Below are 18,792 nucleotides of genomic sequence, written 5' to 3' on the forward strand. Positions count from 1 at the left end.
AGACTTGATGTCCACATCTCTACTAGGATGTGTTACTGTCAATACTCTGGGTATGGGCCATTTTAATATATTTGAAGAGATATCTTACAGTTGTTTTGATTTTGTATTAATTTGCATTTTATTGATGACATACAATGTAGAGCATATTTTCATATGCTTATTTGCCATATTTTTGGGGGGTTACTGGGTGCTGAACCCAGAGGTGCTTAACATCCAGTTACAACTGACATCCTCAGCCCTTTTTATTTTATTTTACTTTTATTTATAAAACAGGGTGTCAATAAGTTGCTTAGGGCCTCACTAAGTTGCTGAAGGTTACTTTGAACTTATAATCCTCTTGCTTTAGCTTCCTGAGCTGCTGGAATTATATTCATAAACCAACACTCCACCTGCATATCATCTTTTAAAAAAACATTGTAGTACTCTTTTATTTTCTTAGTTATATTTTTAACATTTTAATTAATAAACATAAATTATATATTTATATATACATTTATTGTATACAACATGGTTTTTGAGATATGTTAATGCTGAGGAATAGGTAAATAGAGCTAATTGACATGTGCATTATTTCACATATCATATTGGGGGTTAAGAACATGTAAAATCAACTTTCTTGGTGATTTTTTTTCCTACTAAAACTTTTTATTCTTTTTATTTTTGTTGTTGAGGCTTAAGGAAATTAACTTTGGCCATAATTCATGCAGCTTGGATTTAGTGACACCAACTTATATTTGAGCCAATTAAGAACAAGTTTATTTAGTTGATAAATGTCACTTCACCAATGACTTTTCTCATATAACCTTTAACAAGAACTCATAAGTAGCATTGATTATGCCCCAAGAGATGAGAGACAGATGGTAATTCAGATGGGTACCTCTGAAAAGATTTCTCAGTTTCCTGTCCCGTTCTAGTGACATTGTTTTGAAAACCTTGGAGAAAGACTGAAATTCCCCACAAAGTTGAGACTGTATGTGAATTTTAAAAACATTAACTGGAAAAAGCAAGAATCCCAACATGGCACCCAATAGACCTCCACAGATAAAGTCATTGACCAAATGAGCACTGTGAGTCACTGCAGTGGGCAGGTACTCATTAATAGGACCTTGGAGACCAAAGAAAAGGACAATGCTGAATCTATTACGGAAAAGAATGAGCATCAAACCTCAATAATACTCCAATTCCATGGCATTTCAGTGTGCTGAAAGCCTGATAAGTGTTTGTGAACTTTTCTTGATGGTTGTGGTGTTGAAGCAATGTATGAACTCTTTCCAATGGAGTGAAAATGGCTTCTGTTCTCCTTACAAGTACTGCTGCCGTGCCACATGTTGCAAACTCCAGGAGAACTGACATGCTTTTGGAAAAGGCAACAAAAATTCTTATAAAGCACAAACACAGGTGCCAAGGTGGTTGTTTTCTACATTAATGGTGGAAGGATTCCACAATACAAGTTTCTAAATCCATCCCTCCTCAACTGAAGCACTGCATTATGATTGTGATTCCATAAAGATGCTGCCAAGAAAAGATAATTGTGATGGCTACATTGTTGAAAACTGCACAGCAGCTGTACAAGTAATGCTTCATTCCACCAACATTTGTAATGTGAGGTGAGACATCTCGTTTTGAAGATGTAAAGATCAGTGGTCTCTTTTCATGAGCTTCTTAATCTATCATGTTGCTTAAGATCTTTCTTCTTCGTGAAAGATTTTTTTTTAACCTGTTATACCAGCTGAACATGGTGGTGAAGGAGATGATAGCTTTTTCCCAACTTTCCCAAATTCTTCCATTGTTACTGGTTTGTCAGTTTTTTTTCTTCTGGAGTCAATTTTGATAACTGGATTTCCAAGGCTGTAAGCACCTGGCCCCATTCCCTGAGCCCTTCCTTGATAATTTTTAAGAGTAAAATATATTGTTATGAAATATAGCTACCATAATGCACACTTGCTCTCTTGAATTTCTTCCTATTATATAACTGAAGTTTTGTATATTTTAACCAAAATCTTCCCAACCCTCTCTCTATCCCTCAGTAATCACTATTCTGTTCTCTACTTCTGACAGTTTAACTTCTTAGATTCCACATGAGTGAGGTCAAGTGATATTTGTCTTTTTGTGCTGGCTTATTTTACTAAATATAACATCCTCCATTTTCATCAGTGTTGTTTGTGATGACAGATTTTCTTCATTTCTAAGGCTGAATTCTATACTACTGTGTGTGGGGTGGGGGGGAACAGAGACAGACTTCTTTATCAATTGAAAGACACTAAGGTAAGACTGACACCATATGTTATCTTTTGTAAATAATGCTGCAATGAACTTGAAAGTACAAATGTCACTTCAGCATACTGATTCATTTCCTTTGGATATATACTAAGAAGTGGAATTGTGTGATCATGTTAGTTCTATTGTTGAATTTTCTGAGGAATATCCATACTTTTTCCAAAGTATCTGTTCTAATTGTTTGTTCCTTTGAGTTCATACTGAAAATATCATTGCTCACAACATCATGAAGATTTTTAATGATATTTTCTTCTTACATATTTGGAATTTCATTTCTTACATTTATCTCATATTCCATTTATATTAAGTTTATTAAATAGCATGACAATATCATGTTTCTTTCTTCTATATGTGGGTATCTAGTATTCACAACACTATTTATTGAAGAGGCTGTCCTTTCCCTGTTGTTTGTGCTTGACACCTTTGTTTAACATCAATTGACCATAGATATGTAGGTTTACTTTTAGGCTCACTATTTTGTTCAGGTATTCTGAAAGCATATTTTTATACCACCATCATGTTATTTTAATTACTATAATGTTATTAGTTTATTTTGAAATCCAATATTGTGATGCTTCCAGCTTCATTCTTTTTGCTCAATATTGCTTTAGCTGTTATGTCATTTGTAGTTACATGAAACTTTTAGGTCACTTTTACTATTTCTATGAAAAATGACATTAGAACTTTGATAAGGATTGCATTATATCTATATATAATCCATTGATAGATTCAAAATGTGATTAAATTATTAAAAGATGTTGGAAACTTTAGGAGTTTGGGCCTAGTCAGAGGAAGTGGGTCACTGACATATTCAACCTGGAAGGATATATATTGTCCCTGACCCCTTCTTTGGTATCTTTCTCTTTGTCTCTCTTTCTCTCTGTTACCTGGCTACAATTAGGTACACAGATTTGCTCTGCCATGCCATTCCACCATGATATACGACCTAACCACCGACCCAGAAACCATGGAGCTAGTCAACCATAGAGGAAACTTTTTCTAAAACCCTGAGACAAAATAAATATTCCTCCTCTATGCTGATTTTCATAGGTTTTTTTACAAGCAATTGAAAGTTGAATACTACGTCAACATTGCCATATCACATATCATTTTTTTCTAATATTCTTATTCATGTAAATCTTAGATTTTTAAATATGTAAGATAATTATAAACAGGCATGATAAATTTTTCACATTCCAATGTGGATCATTTTTGTTCTTTACTTGTGTAATTGCTCTACTAAAGTCTTCCAGTACTACATTGAATAAAATTGGTGAGAATGAGCACCTTTGTCTTGTTCCTAATCTTAGAAGAAAAGCTTTCAAATTTTCACTTTGCCATGATGTTAGCTGTGGACTTCTCTTGTTTTGACTTTTTGTATTGAGCTTCATTTTTTCTATATCTAATTTGTTGAGTGTTTTTAAATATGTTTTTAGTTGTTGATGAAACTTTATTTTATTATTTATTTATAGGTGGTGCTGAGAATTGAACCCAGTGCCTCACCCATGCTAGGCAAACGCTCTACCACTGAGCCACAACCCAGCCCCTAATTTGCTATTGTACCATAAATTTTGTCAAATGCTTTTATGCATATATAGAATTATTATGTAACTTTTATTCATAGTTCACTTAATATGCTGTATCATATTTGTGATTTGTATATTTTAACTCTTCATTGCATACTAGGAATATACCAATTTGTTATAGTATATGATCTTATTTATCATACCATTAAATTTTGTTTTCAGGAATTTTGCTGAGGATTTTTGCATCTATATGCATCATGGATATTGGCCTGTATTTTTATTCATATCTTTGTATGAATTTTATTCCAGGAGAATTATGGCCTTATGAGTTTAGAAGCACTCATTATTCAGCTTATGGAAACATTTGAGAAGTATTAATATTTGTTCTTTAAATGTTCTGTATGTAGTATTCAATAAACAATTCAATAGGATCTTGGTTTAATTGGAAAACTTGTATTAAATATTCAATCTGTTTATTACTTATTGATATGTTCAGATATTCTATTTCATTATGATTCTGTATTGATAGAATTTATGTGCCTAAGAGTGTATTTCTTTTATGTTATTCATTTTGTTGTCATATAATTGTTCATAATAACCTCTTATGATGCTTTGTATTCCTGTGATATTAGATGTTTTTATCTTTCACTTCTAATTTTATTTGACTCTTCTATTTTCTAAATTATCATAGCTGAATTTTTGTCAATTTTATTTATCTTTTCAATAAATGAACTCCTGGTTTCTTTGTTCTTTTCTGTTTTTTTAATATTTATTTTATTTATTTATGCTTTGATTTTATTATTCCTTTTATTATAATAACTTTGAGATTGGTTTATTCTTTTTTCTATATTTCCATGAAATGTGACATTAGGTGGTTTATTTGAAATCTTCCTTTTTGTTAGGCAGTTATTATTATAAAATTCCCTCTTAAAACTGCTTTTACTTCATCTCTTATGCTTTGGTGTGCTGTGTCCATTGTTGCTTTCTCAAGATATTATTAAATTTCCCATTTGCTTTCCTCATTCAACCATTGATTGTTTAGATGCATGCTATTTCAATTCTATATATTGCTGAGGATTTTTGCATCTATAGATCTGTTATTTACAGTTTCATTCCATTGTAGTTAGAAAAGATACTTTATATGATTTTGAAATTGATAAATTTGTTAAAACTTGTTTGGTAGACTTACATATGATCTATTTTGGAGAATATTTCATGAATGCTTTATAACAATGCATAATCTGTTAGAAAGGAGTTTCTATATATATTTGTATGTCCATATGATGTAAAGTATAATATAAATTTGATGGTTCCTCATAGATTCTTTCCAAATGGTTACTTAATGTAGGATACTGATATCTACTATACTTCTTACTATCTATCTTCTCTGAAATTTTTACATTTGTGTTATATATTTACATGTTTAGATGATCCAATGTTGGGTTCATATATTTGTAATTGTCATCTTCTCTTGCTTAGTTGATCAGTTTACCATGATACAAACACTTTCTTTTCTTCATTTTACACATTTTAAATTAAAGTTAATTTTATCTGATATAAATACAGTTATCCCTAATGATCTCATCACTTTCAACCTATGTTAGTGCTGAAAGGTGAACAGAGTTTTTTGTAGGCAATGTACAGTTAGGTCATATTTATTTTTATATTTAGCAATTATATACTTTTTGATTGAATAATCTTATGAGTTTGTGTTCACACTATTTGCTAATAAATAACAATTCACAACTGTCATTATTAATTGATTTCTGGTTATTTTGTATGTCCTTCATTTCTTTCTTCCTTTATTACTGTATTCCTTTGTGGAAGGTGATCTTCTCTAGTGACATGACTTGATTCTTATTTTTTTAGTTAGAACATTATATTTATATACAATATTTGAGTTCTTTTGACATAATTATACACACGGGGAATTTTATTTCAATCCCCATTGCCCCTCCATTTTTCCTCTGACTTCCCTCCCTTTTTTTCTCTTTTCTCTACTGATATTCCTTTCACTCTTTTTTATTTATTTTTGACTGGTAATTTCTCTTTGGTACATTTATATAATGTATATAACATGATTCTTTTAGATTCATTCCATATTTCTTTTCCTTTTCCTTTCCTTCCTCCCTCCCTCTCATTCCCTTAATTCTACTCCACTGGTCTTCCCTATAACTTTATGATATTTAATCTCCTCCCCCTGTTGAGAGCCACAGCCGAAGGGGCCCCAGCAAACTTCAAGCTGCCAGCAAACTTCTAGCTGCCAGCAAACTTCCAGCTGCCAGCTGATGATTGGCTCACAGCAGCCCCAGCAACTTCTAGCTGCCAACTGATTGGCTCCTCTGTGGTGATGCTCATTGGGCTGTTTCCCTGCCCTTTCAGACCACGGAGCTGCCCATTGGGGGACTTTTTTTGGCTCCGCCCATGTGACCCAGCCAATCGGCCTCAAGAGCAGGAGAAGTGGGGGAGGTTGAGAGGCTTGTGGGAAGCCAGTGGTGGCAGTTGGGCTCTGAAGGTTTTTCCTGAGGAGCTGTGTGGTTTGGTGTGTGTGTTCTAAAAATAAAGTTCGTTTCTTTTGACAAGTGGCTCCTGAATTGTGCCCAGCCAGACTGTGGCATTTGGTGGGCCGCACAGGGAACGACTGAGGGTAAGTGATAAGGTAAACTGCTCACCCCTGAGGGCAGGGCGAGAGGATGGGTAGCCATTTTAAGATTCTTCTTTTGTTTTGTTTCGCTTTTGTTTTAAGTTGCCTGTCCCTGGAGATGAGTGAGACGAAAGAAAAACCGCTCACATCTGAGGAAAAACTATTTGCCTCTGAGGAACAGATAGGGAGAAAGGACGGATGCACATGTCAGGAGGATAGAAAGGCTATAATGATTTTTTGTTGTTCCATTTTTGTTTCATTCTGTCTCGGTTTTGTTTGGCGTCATCTTGTTGGATTGTAATATAGTAGAAATACGGGATCAGAAATTAGTAAAAAACAAACCAAAAGAGTGTTAAGTAAATTGTTAGAGGAAAGAGGCATCTCAGTAAAATCAAGAACAGTCAGGGCATATGTTGATACAATACAAAAATGTAGCCCATGGCTTTTTAAGGAGGAGTTGTTAAGTATATCACAATGGAACCATCATGGTGAAGATTTAAAAAGAATAGAAAAGAACAGCCCAGGAACTCTGCCAGCTGGCACATTGACATTGTGGACGTTCGTATCTTGTTTGCTTAGTCCAAAGCCTTGAGTTCAGACAATGGTAGAGGAAGGAGAAGACACATTGATTCAAGTAAAAGAGAAGGGCTCTCGAGCTAGTCAGACAGAGGAAAAGATTCAAGTAAAAGAGAAGGTCTCTCGAACTAGTCAGACAGAGGAAGAAACTTTAGAGCAGAAAAAGCCATCAGGGTTTGAAAAGTTACAACAGGAGACTGCTACTAACACCTTTCTATCACCAGAGGGTGAAAGTGTCCAACCAACAGTGCCACCTCTACAGGAGACTGCTACTAGCACCTTTCTATCACCAGAGGGCATAAGTGTCCAATCAACAGCGCCACCTCCATATGCTGAAAGGCTCCCAACCCCCGCAGTTGATAGTTGGGATCCTGAGACAGGATCTCAAATATTAACATGCCGTGTATTTGAGGTAGGAGGGCAGCGAATTCACCATGCTTTAAATTTCAAAACAGTGAAGCAGGTAAAAGAGGCTGTAACAACCTATGGTTCTCAAGCACCCTTCACTGTAAGCATGGTTGAATCCATTACCAACTTGAACATGACGCCAGCAGATTGGCTAATATGTGTAAAGCTGTGCTAAATGGAGGACAATACCTGTTATGGAAGGTTGCCAATGAGGAATTTTGCAAGGAGTTGGCTAGGCAAAATGCAGCAGCTGGTTATCCTCATAGAAATCTAGATATGTTGTTAGGAAAGGGACCTTATGAGGATCAGCAGCAACAAATTGCATATGATCCTGGCGTATACATACAAATTGCTGTAGATGTGGTTAGGGCATGGAAGACTTTACAAGGACATGGAGGTCTACAAGGTCAATTATCTAAGGTAATACAAGGAGCTAATGAACCTTACACTAAATTTGTAGATAGGCTTATTCAAACAGCTACCAGAGTTTTGGGAATACAGAACAAGCAATGTCATTAATAAAACAACTGGCTTATGAGCAAGCGAATCCTTGGTGCAGAGAAGTCATTAGACCTTGGAAACATGAAGATTTAAACACATATATTAAATTATGTAGAGACATTAATGAACAAGAGCAAGTCATAGTAGCTGCAGTAAAACAGGCTTTAGATGCCAGAGACATTAATAAACAAGGGCAAATTGTGGCAGCTTCAGTAAAACAGGCTTTAGATGCCAGAGACATTAATGAACGAGGGCAAATAGTGGCAGCTGCAGTAAAACAGGCTTTAGATGCCAAGCCAAGAATATGCTACAATTGTGAACAAACAGGACATTTTAAAAGGAATTGCCCCATAGGAGGAGGGTTTAACAAAACTAGGTATCAAAGTATTAGAATACCAGGTATTTGACCACTATGCCATAGAGGGAGACATTGGGCTAATGAATGCTGTTCTCAAACCACCATAGAGGGTAATCCATTATCAAAAAATGAACAAGGACCAGGTGTTATCCACGATATCGTGGAGAAAGGCATCGGGCTCCATTGCGAAAAAATGGACAGGGGGGGCCCAATGCTCCGGGGCCCAAAACCACAAATATATGGAGCACTGGAGGAACCCAGCAATCCCATCAGGGTAGTGCCCAGGACACATTGTCCATTAGATCCCTCATGAGACAAACCAGAGAGAGCACAGGGTTGGACATCTGCGCCTCCGCCAGAACAGTACTAACTCCAGAGCTGGGAGTTCAAATCATTCCCACAGGGGTAAAAGGACCTCTTCCCAAAGAAACAGTAGGCTTATTATTCGGATGCAGTTCTTCTACTCTAAAAGGACTTATGATAAGTCCTGGGGTAATTGATCCCGATTATGAAGGTGAAATAAAAATTACAGCCAGTTCTCCAAAGGGTATATCAGTAATTTCACCAGGAGATAGAATAGCAGTTACTAATAATACCAAGCCTACATGATAAATTTTCCAGTCGTACTGTAGAAAGAGGTTCCAAGGGATTAGGCTCCACAGCTGTAGATTGGGCTATGCTGTCTTTAAATTTAGATTCTTGCCCCATGCTAAAACTAAATATTCAAGGACATAAATTTAATGGGCTAATGGATACAGGTGCAGACCTTAGCATCATCTCTTGTCAAGAATGGCCAAAACATTGGCCATTACAATAAGCCACTCAAACGCTTTGAGGCCTAGGAGTGGCAACTAATTCCCATAGAAGTGCAATGGTATTAGATTGGAAGGATCCTGAAGGATGTGAAGGAACTATACAACCATATGTATTGGATCATCTTCCCATAAATTTATGGGGACGAGATGTCCTAGATCAATTAGGTTTGATATTAACAAATAACATCAATCAAAATGCACCCACCATTATGACTAGACAAGGTTTTAGGAAAGGAAAAAGATTAGGAAAACAAGAACAAGCTATAGCAGCACCAATACAAATAGATCAAGGAACAGACAGACATGGGTTAGATTTTCAGAAGGGGCCACTGAGACAATAAAAATTACTTGGAAATCAGAAAGACCAGTATGGGTTCCTCAGTGGCCCCTGACTAAAGAAAAGATACAAGCAGCCCATGACCTGGTCAAACAACAACTAGCGTAAGGACATATACAACCTTCTGTATTTCCCCATACTACTCCCATTTTTGTCATCAAAAAGAAATCTGGTAAATGGAGATTATTGCAAGATTTAAGAGCCATTAATAATGAGATGGTTATTATGGGACATGCACAATCGGGGATTCCTCAATTGTCTGCTTTGCCAAAAACCTGGTATGTTTTAGTTATAGATATTAAAGATTTTTTTTTCAATTCCAATTCATCCTGAGGATAGTCCACGTTTTGCATTTACTATCCCAGCACTGAATCATGAAGGTCCTGATCAGAGATATGAATGGAAAGTACTCCCTCAAGGGATGGCTAAAAGCCCAACAATGTGTCAAATTTATGTTAACAAAGTAATCCAGCCACTTAGAAATCAAAATCCTGAACTACAAATATTTCGCTCTATGGATGATGTATTATTAGCACACAAAGATAAAAACACATTGATAGAATATTATGCCACACTTACAAATTTATTAAAAAATTATAATCTAGAGATAGCATAGATAAAGTACAATTAAATTTTCCAATTAATTATTTAGGAGTTCTATTATCCTCAACCATGGTGCATCCACCAAAAATTCAAATACAAGTAGATCACCTCAAATCACTTAACAACTTTCAAAAGTTATTAGGAGACATAAATTGGATAAGGCCTTATCTAGGTATACGAACAGGAGAGTTGGGACCTTTATTTGATATCCTAAAAGGTCCATTAGATCCAAATCACCCCGAATGTTAACACCTGAAGCAAGAAAGGCATTAAAAATCATTGAAACATATATGGAAAATATGCATTTGGATAGAATTGATATAAGTTTGCCTTTATTATTTATTGTACTACCAACAAAAAATATTCCTACAGGAGTATTTTGGCAAGAAGGTCCATTATTATGGATACATTTATCTTATTCTCCTAACACTATTCTTACTAGGTATCCTGAGGCTGTAGGACAATTAATACTCAAAGGAATAAAAGCAGCAAAGGGAGTGTTTGGAATTTCTCCCAATAAAATTATTACTCCATATACTATGAATCAAATTGATGAGTTAGCTAATGAGTTAAATACTTGGGCAATAATCATGTGCAAATCTAATGTTTCATTTGATAACCACTTACCATCTAATCCTTTATTGTCTTTTTGGTCATTGCATCCTGTAATTTTTCCAAAAATGACAAGAAAAACACCTATTGGTAATACTCCAAATATATTCACTGATGGGTCAAATAATGGTACAGCAGCAATAGTTATACATGATCAAAATTTTACATTTTTAGTACCCAAACAATCAGCTCAAAAGGTAGAGCTTAATGCAGTATTACAAGCTTTTGTGATGTTTAAAGATTCTGTATTTAATTTATTTTCCGATAGTCAGTATATAGTTAATGCTATAATATCCCTTGAAGATGCTGGTTGGATTTCCCCTCCCTCTACTGTTTTCTCTTTGCTTTTCACTATACAAAGTCTAATCTGGGACAGAAAAGATCCATTCTTTATAGGACATATCAGGGCACATACAGGATTGCCTGGAGCCCTTAGTTTGGGCAATGATTTAGCAGATAAAACTACACATGACATACATATTTTCTCTACACTAGAAGAAGCTACAAATTTTCATAAAAAGTTCCATGTCAATGCTAATACTTTACAAAAGTATTTTATAATAACTAAGGAACAAGCTAGGCAAATAATAAAACAATGTCAAAATTGTGTGACCTTTTTACCACAAGTTAATCTTGGAGTCAATCCTAGAGGACTGATACCTAACCATATTTGGCAGATGGACGTCACACACTTGCCAGAATTTGGAAAATTAAAATATTTGCATGTTACAGTTGATAGTTCTTCTGGATTTTTGATGGGTTCCCTTCATGCCGGAGAAAAAACTAAAGATATTATAGCTCATTGTTTACAAAATTTTGCCACTGTGGGCGTTCCAAAACAGTTAAAAACATATAATGCCCTTGGTTATACTTCTACCTCTTTTAAACAATTTTGCACATCATTTGGCATTACTCATATAACAGGAATCCCATACAATCCACAGAGACAAGGCATAGTTGAAAGAGCTCATCAAACTATTAAAATGTACTTATTAAAGCAAAAAGAGGGATTTGGGAAGGGGTATATATTCCCCAAAGATAAACTTAAAACAACCCTTTTTACTCTAAACTTTTTAAATTTGGATTCATCAGGGCTTAGTGCTGTGGAAAGGCATACGTGTCCAAAAAATGTACATAAGCCCAAGGTACTTTGGAAGGATATTCTAACAGGACAATGGAAAGGTCCTGACCCAGTAATTGTCTGAAGTCGGGGGTCTGTTTGTGTGTTTCCACAGGGAGAACAGCAGCAGATTTGGATTCCAGAGAGATTAACCAAGGTCCAAGGCCTTTACTATTATGTTATTTGTTGTACGTATTATATTATGTGTGCACACTTGTGTTTTATGTTGTATGTTTGTATGTATGTATGTCCATATATATGATGAGCGCTCATGAAAAAATGGATCCAAGTTTTTTTTTTTTTTTATTATTCATGTGATTTAAATGGTTTAATTTATATTGGGTAAACAGCTGTTGAGGATTGTTTTAAAATGTGAACAAAAAAGGAGGTTAACAGATCTGTTTGTTTACTTTCACCTTTCCTTTTCATTATATTTAATAATTCTCTTCAAGATAATGTAAATTGTTAAGAAAATTGTTTTCTTTTAGTGCCCTCTGGAATGTTACATAATTTTTTCTTTAGCCATTATTGCCAGAATTCCTATCTTCATACCAGTGCCAGTGAAGACAAAGGTAAAACCAATCTACAGCTTCTGCAATAGCCATCACTAAACTGCTTGCAGAACTTGCCTGGACTATGTATCACTTGTATGCATTGTGAACTCACTTGTATGCATTGTGAATTATCTGTTGGTGCAGCGACTTGTGGTAGTGTTGGGGTATTTTTGCTGATGGTGTCATGGGTGGTACAATTTTTCCAAAAGGAGCCGTCAATTGGCTTGGTGTTTCTTCCTCCCTTCTGCTTGTCATGGTCATTCAGCTAAAATTTTGGGGCCAACAGAGGTGAGGCAAAGAACCTCACCCCCCCACACTGGTACAAAGACCTATCCACAGGTGTGGCTGTATGCTGAACTGGTAGTCAATAACGGATAAGATCCAATTGCAATGGTACCAACCTAAGACAGGAGGCTGACGCCTTGAGGTCAGCTCATCTGATTACGGGTAAGGACCATATGTACTATTGGACAACCTAAGGGAGGCACAGTCCCTAAGCCACATGTTTGTTGTTTAAACAGAGAGAGGGAAATGTTGAGGGCCACAGATGAAGGGGCCCCAGCAAACTTCCAGCTGCCAGCAAACTTCCAGCTGCCAGCAAACTTCCAGCTGCCAGCTGATGATTGGCTCACAGCAGCCCCAGCAACTTCTAGCTGCCAACTGATTGGCTCCTCTGCGGTGATGCTCATTGGGCTGTTTCCCTGCCCTTTCAGACCACAGAGCTGCTCATTGGGGGACTTTTTTGGCTCCACCCATGCGACCCAGCCAATCAGCCTCAAGAGCAGGAGGAATGGGGGAGGTTGAGAGGCTTGTGGGAAGCCGGTGGTGGCAGTTGGGCTCATGGCAGCCAGGAAGCATTGAGAGACAGAGAGAGAGAGAGAGAGAGAGAGAGAGAGAGAGGAAAATAAAAATGGAAGGGGAAATATGAACCCTTCCAGCAAAAATAGGGGATGGCATTAAATCTGTAGAGTACTTTTGGTAATATGGCTTTTTTGACAATAAAATTCTTCTTATCAAAGAACATGGAAGACCTCTCCTTCTTCTTCAGTCTTCTTCAACTTAATTCTTCAGTGTTCTATAATTTTCATTTTAGATGTTTTCTACCTCTTTCATTAGATTTATTCCTATGTATTTAATACTTTTGAGGCTATTACACATAGAATTGCTTTCCTTAATTCTTTTAAAGCAGATTCGATATTGGTGTATAGAAATGCAATTTTTTGGTTTATTCTATGTCCTACTTTGCTGTATTTGTTTATGAACTCTAAATGTCTTATGGTACAGTGTTTTGGGGTCTTCTAAGTATTGGATCATATAGTCTGCAAACAGTGACAACTGACATCTTTTTTTTCCTATTTTGTATCCCTTTTGTTTTTTTCTCTTACTAATTGCTCTGGTTAAAATTAAGATAATATGAATAGAAATGGTGATAATGGATTAACTTGCCTTATTCCTGATTTTAGAGGAAATGCTTTTTGTTTTTGTCCACATTTAGTGTAATTTTGGCTTTGAGTTTGTCATATGTAGCCTTTATGATGTTTAAGTAAGCACCTTCTATCCTCAATTTCTTCATGATTTTAAATAAATGTATTTTGGAAATTCTCAAAAGATTTTTCTGATAATATACATGATTTCTGTGTTTACTTATATTTATTTAATGAATTATGTTTATTGATTTGCATATGTTGAAGCATCCTTGCATCTCTTAGGAAACAATGTGATAATCATGCCCAATCTTCATACTATGTTTTGTCTATAAATTGCTAATATTTCATTGAGGATTTTCATAAAGGTTCATCAGAGATATTGTTTTGTAGTTTTCTTTCCATGAGATATTAAGATGATACTGGTTTTATAGAATGAATTTGGAAGTATTATCACTTTCTACTTCGTGGAATAAATTAAGAAGCATTAGCATTATTTAGTCTTTAAAGTTCTAGTAGATTTCACCTGGGAATCCATCTTGTCTGAGGTTTTCTTTGTTGGAGGGCTTTTCATTATTTCATCAATATTGGATAAAAGTCTCTTGAATAGTCCCTTATATAGCATGATAACATTTTCTCCATTGCATATGATGACATTTCACTTTGTGAATTTTTTCCATTGTTGTGTTTTTATGTTTTTTAGTTTGATGTAGTCCCACTTCCTTATTGTTGCTTTTATTGCCTAAATACTTGGTGTTTTGTCCAGCAATTTTGAAGTTGATGTTTTTGAATCTGAACATTTTAAATAATTTATCCATCTCTCTTATTGTTTGGTTTCTGAGAACTCAGATATAATTCTTATATTTGATCCCCTGAGGTAATATGGCTTTCTTCCCCCTCTGTTTTCTATCAGAACTTTCTTTTTTTGTCTTTGATTAACTGTAGTTTGAGTGATACACATAAATTTAGAACTTATTTATCATTTATCCTGCTTGATATTCTCTGAGCTTCCTGGATCTGTCATTTGGTATCAAACACCAGTTTTGGAAAATGTTTTGTTGTTATGGCTTTTACTATCTATTTATTTCTGTTCCCTCTTTTTTTCTCCATGAATTCCCATTAAGTATATCTGATACTTTTGAAGTTGTGCAACCATTGCTAGACACTCGTCCAGATATATAGGTGTGTGTATATATATATGTATATATACAGTTATATTGTGTGTGTGTGTGTGTGTGTGTGTGTGTGTGTGTAGTACTGGAGGATTGAACTCAGGGGTGCTTTACTACCAAACCATATTCCAAGCCTTTTTATTTTTTAATTTGCACAGGGTCTAACTATGTTGTTGAGGGCCTCAATAAATTGCTGATGCTGGCTTCGAAAATGCACTCATCATGCCTCAGTCTCCACTGGGATTAAAGACGTGTGTCAACATGCCTGGTAACAGTGTGTATGTTTATATATATATATATATATATATATATATATATATATATACATACTCACACAGACACACACACAGACATACACATATTGGTAGTATATTTTCTCTATCATAAAAATCATAAGACACTGAAGAATGAAATTGAAGATCTCAGATGATGAAAAGTACTTCCATGTTCTTGGATGGGTGGAATTAATATTGTCAAAATGGCCATACTACCAAAAGCAATGTACAAATTCAATCCAATCCTCATCAAAATACCAATTACATTCTTAACAGAATAGAAGGGGGAAAAAGAGTCCTATAATTCATTTGAAGAATAAGAGACCCAGAGTAGCCAGAACAGTACTTAAACAAGAAAAGTGAAGCAGAAGGCATCACAATACCAGATCTGAAATTATACTACAGAGCTGTAGTAATAAAAACCGCATGGTATTGGCACAAAAAAAATAGACATAAAGACCAATAGAAAAAATAGAAGACACACAGACAAATTCACACTATATATATATATATATATATATATATATATATATATATATATATTGGAGAAAATATACCTTTTTTCACAAATGATTCTGGGAAAACTAGATAGCTATATGTAAAGAAATTAAGTTAGATAACTATATTTCACCTTGCATAAAACTCAAATGAAATTATGGTATTTGCTGGTAAATGGATCAAAATGGAGAATATCATGCTTAGTAAAATAAGCCCAACTCAGAAACTCAAAGGTTGAATGTTTTCTCTCATATGCAGAAGCTTGTATAAAATAAAGAAAAGGGTGAAGAAAAAGTAGGATTACATAAACAACCAGTCAAATACAAATTAATATATGAGCAAAGGAAGTCTAATAGAATAGAGGAAGAAGAAGGCAGGAAGGGCAGGAAGGAAGGGAGGAGGGAGAAGGGGGCTCATGAACTGATATTGATTTTCATGAATGTATGAGTTTATCAGGAAGAACCCAGCTACTATGTATAGTCATTAATCATTTGTTACTATTGCTCTGTAGTATAGAGCACTAATCTCTAGGATATATAAAGAACTCAAAAACCTTAACACCAAAAAATAAATAAATAACCCAATCAATAAATAGGCCAAGGAACTGAAAAGACACTTCTCAGAAGATGACATACAGTCAATAAACAAATATATGAAAAAAATGGTCAACATCTCTAGCAATTAGAGAAATGCAAATCAAAACTAAGATTTCATCTTACTCCAGTCACAATGACAGCTATTAAGAATACAAGCAACAATAATTGTTGGCAAGGATGTGGGGGACTGCAAATTGGTGCAACCAATATGGAAAGTAGTATGGAGATTCCTTGGAAAACTTGGAGTGGAATCACCATTTGACCCAGCTGTCCCACTCCCTGGTTTATAAACAAAGGACTTAAACATAGCATACTATAGTGATGCAGCCACAGCAAAGTTTATAGCAGCATAATTCACAATAGCTAAATTGTGGACCCAACCTAGATGCCCTTCAGTAGATGAATGGATAAAGAAACTGTGGTATCTATACACAATAGAATATTCCTCAGCTTTAAAAGAGAATAAAATTATGGCATTTTTAGGTAAATGGATGGAGTTGGAGAATATTATGTTAAGTAAGTCAATACCCCAAGAAACAAATGCCGAATGTTTTCTCTGATATATGGATGATGACCCAAAATGGGGATGGGAGAGGAGCATGGGAGGAATAGAGGACCTTTAGATAGGGCAAAGGGGAGGGAGGGAAAGGGAGGGGGGTATAGGGTTAGGAAAGATGATGGAATGAGATGGACTTCATTACCCAAAGTACATGAATGGTGTGACTCTACTTGAGTATAACCAGAGATACAAAAAACTGTACTGTATCTGTGTACTATGAATTGAAATGTATTCTGATCTCATCTATAACAAATTAGAATAAATAAATTTAAAAGTTTGCTCTACTACAGCTCCATACCCTCCTCCTTCTTTGTGTTATTATTTTCATATATATTTTGACTAGAAAGTATATAAAATCAACAATGTAGTATTATAATTATTGCTTTAAATATCCTTAAGCTGTTTGAATGAATAAATAAAAAGAGAAAGCAACATTTATAAAGATTTTATATCTAACTTCTTTCTGGCAATATTTATTTCTTCTTGTAGATTTGAGATACTATATGACATCACCTTTTTGCTCCACCATAGCTTCCCTACATTATGCTGTCATAGGGTATACCTATGAGCTATACCTATAACCCAATGAGCTGGGTACTATTTCAGGTTATTGTTTTAATTCAATTAAGTGAAGATAAGGATATATGTAATTATACTATTTTTACTGTTCCTACATAAATAATTACCTTTATTAGAACTTTGGAGTTTTTTTTTTCTTTTTTTAACATATGGATATGATTTACTCATGTTGTCATTTCTTTTAAGCCGACAAACTTATTTTGATATTTTTTGTAAAAAAAAAATGGCTGAAATCAACAAATTTTGTATATCTGTTTATATGAGAAGGTCTTTATTTTGCCTATAGTTTTGAAATGGTTTTTCCAGGTATAGGATCCTTGGTTGATTTCTTTTTCATTAAAGTACTTTGAACATGTCATCCCTTTTCCTTCTGATCTCCATTGCTTTTTTCTGATGAGGAAGCAGCTATTGATCTTATTGTGATTCACTTATATGTGATAAGTCTTCTATTTTTCTTACTTCACCCATGATTTTTGTCTTTGTCTTTGGCCTCCAACATTTTATCTATAATATGTCTAGGTGTAGATCTTTATGCCTTTATCCTTCTTGGAGTTCTTAATGTTTGAGGGTTTTGTTTGTTTGTGCTATTTTTTTTTCACTACTAAACTTGAACTCAGAGCTTTGTTCATGCCAGTCAATTTCTGAGGTTTTTTCATGCATACATTAATATGTTTTGTCATGTTTGAGACATATTTTCAGCCATTATGTCTTTGATTTTTTTCCTGCCCTGCCCATTTACTCTCTCTTCTTCTCTGGGACTCCATCATATGTATGTTGGAGCATTTAATGCTGTACCATAGGTTTCTGTGGCTCTATTCATCTTCTTTCTTTGTTCTTCAGGTTGTATAATGTCTAATTACCCATCTTCAAATTCACTAATCCTTTTTTCTTCCTGCCTAATTTGCATGCAGAGGCTCTCTAGTGAATTTTTTTCTCACTTCAATGGTACTTTCCAACTTCAGAATTTTCTTTTTTTTCATAATTTCTATCTCTATTGATATTTCCTCTTTGATATAATACTCTCTCGCTATCATATCTCTTTCTTTTAAATAAAGTCATTTAATAGCTTGGGAGGTTGAGGCAGAATGTCAGCTTCAGCAATTTAATGAGGTCCTAAGCAACTCAGCCAGACCCTGTCTCTAAATAAAATATAACAAAGGGCTGGGGATGTTGCTCAGTGGTTAAGCATCCCTAGATTCAATTCCTTGTACCAAAAAAAAATTTTTTTTGCTCTGTTCTTTTTTTTTGCAGTTAATTTTTTTTGTGCTGCTCCTTTATTTCATTGAAAATATTTGTACTGGCTCTTTGAAAATGTTTCTGTTGGACTGGGGATGTGGCTCAAGCGGTAGCGCGCTTGC

At 34.9% G+C, this 18,792-nt stretch overlaps 1 long non-coding RNA gene and 1 pseudogene across 1 annotated transcript in view; both read right to left on the reverse strand.

Moving 5' to 3' along the window:
• LOC143639202 (uncharacterized) overlaps positions 1–18,792 on the reverse strand; it is a 67,729-nt gene that overhangs the window by 11,559 nt on the left and 37,378 nt on the right. The window lies entirely within an intron of this gene.
• On the reverse strand, positions 795–1,674 carry LOC143638452 (mitochondrial nicotinamide adenine dinucleotide transporter SLC25A51-like; annotated as a pseudogene).

The sequence above is a fragment of the Callospermophilus lateralis genome, chromosome X (assembly GCF_048772815.1).
Source record: "Callospermophilus lateralis isolate mCalLat2 chromosome X, mCalLat2.hap1, whole genome shotgun sequence".
Lineage (NCBI taxonomy): Eukaryota > Metazoa > Chordata > Mammalia > Rodentia > Sciuridae > Callospermophilus > Callospermophilus lateralis.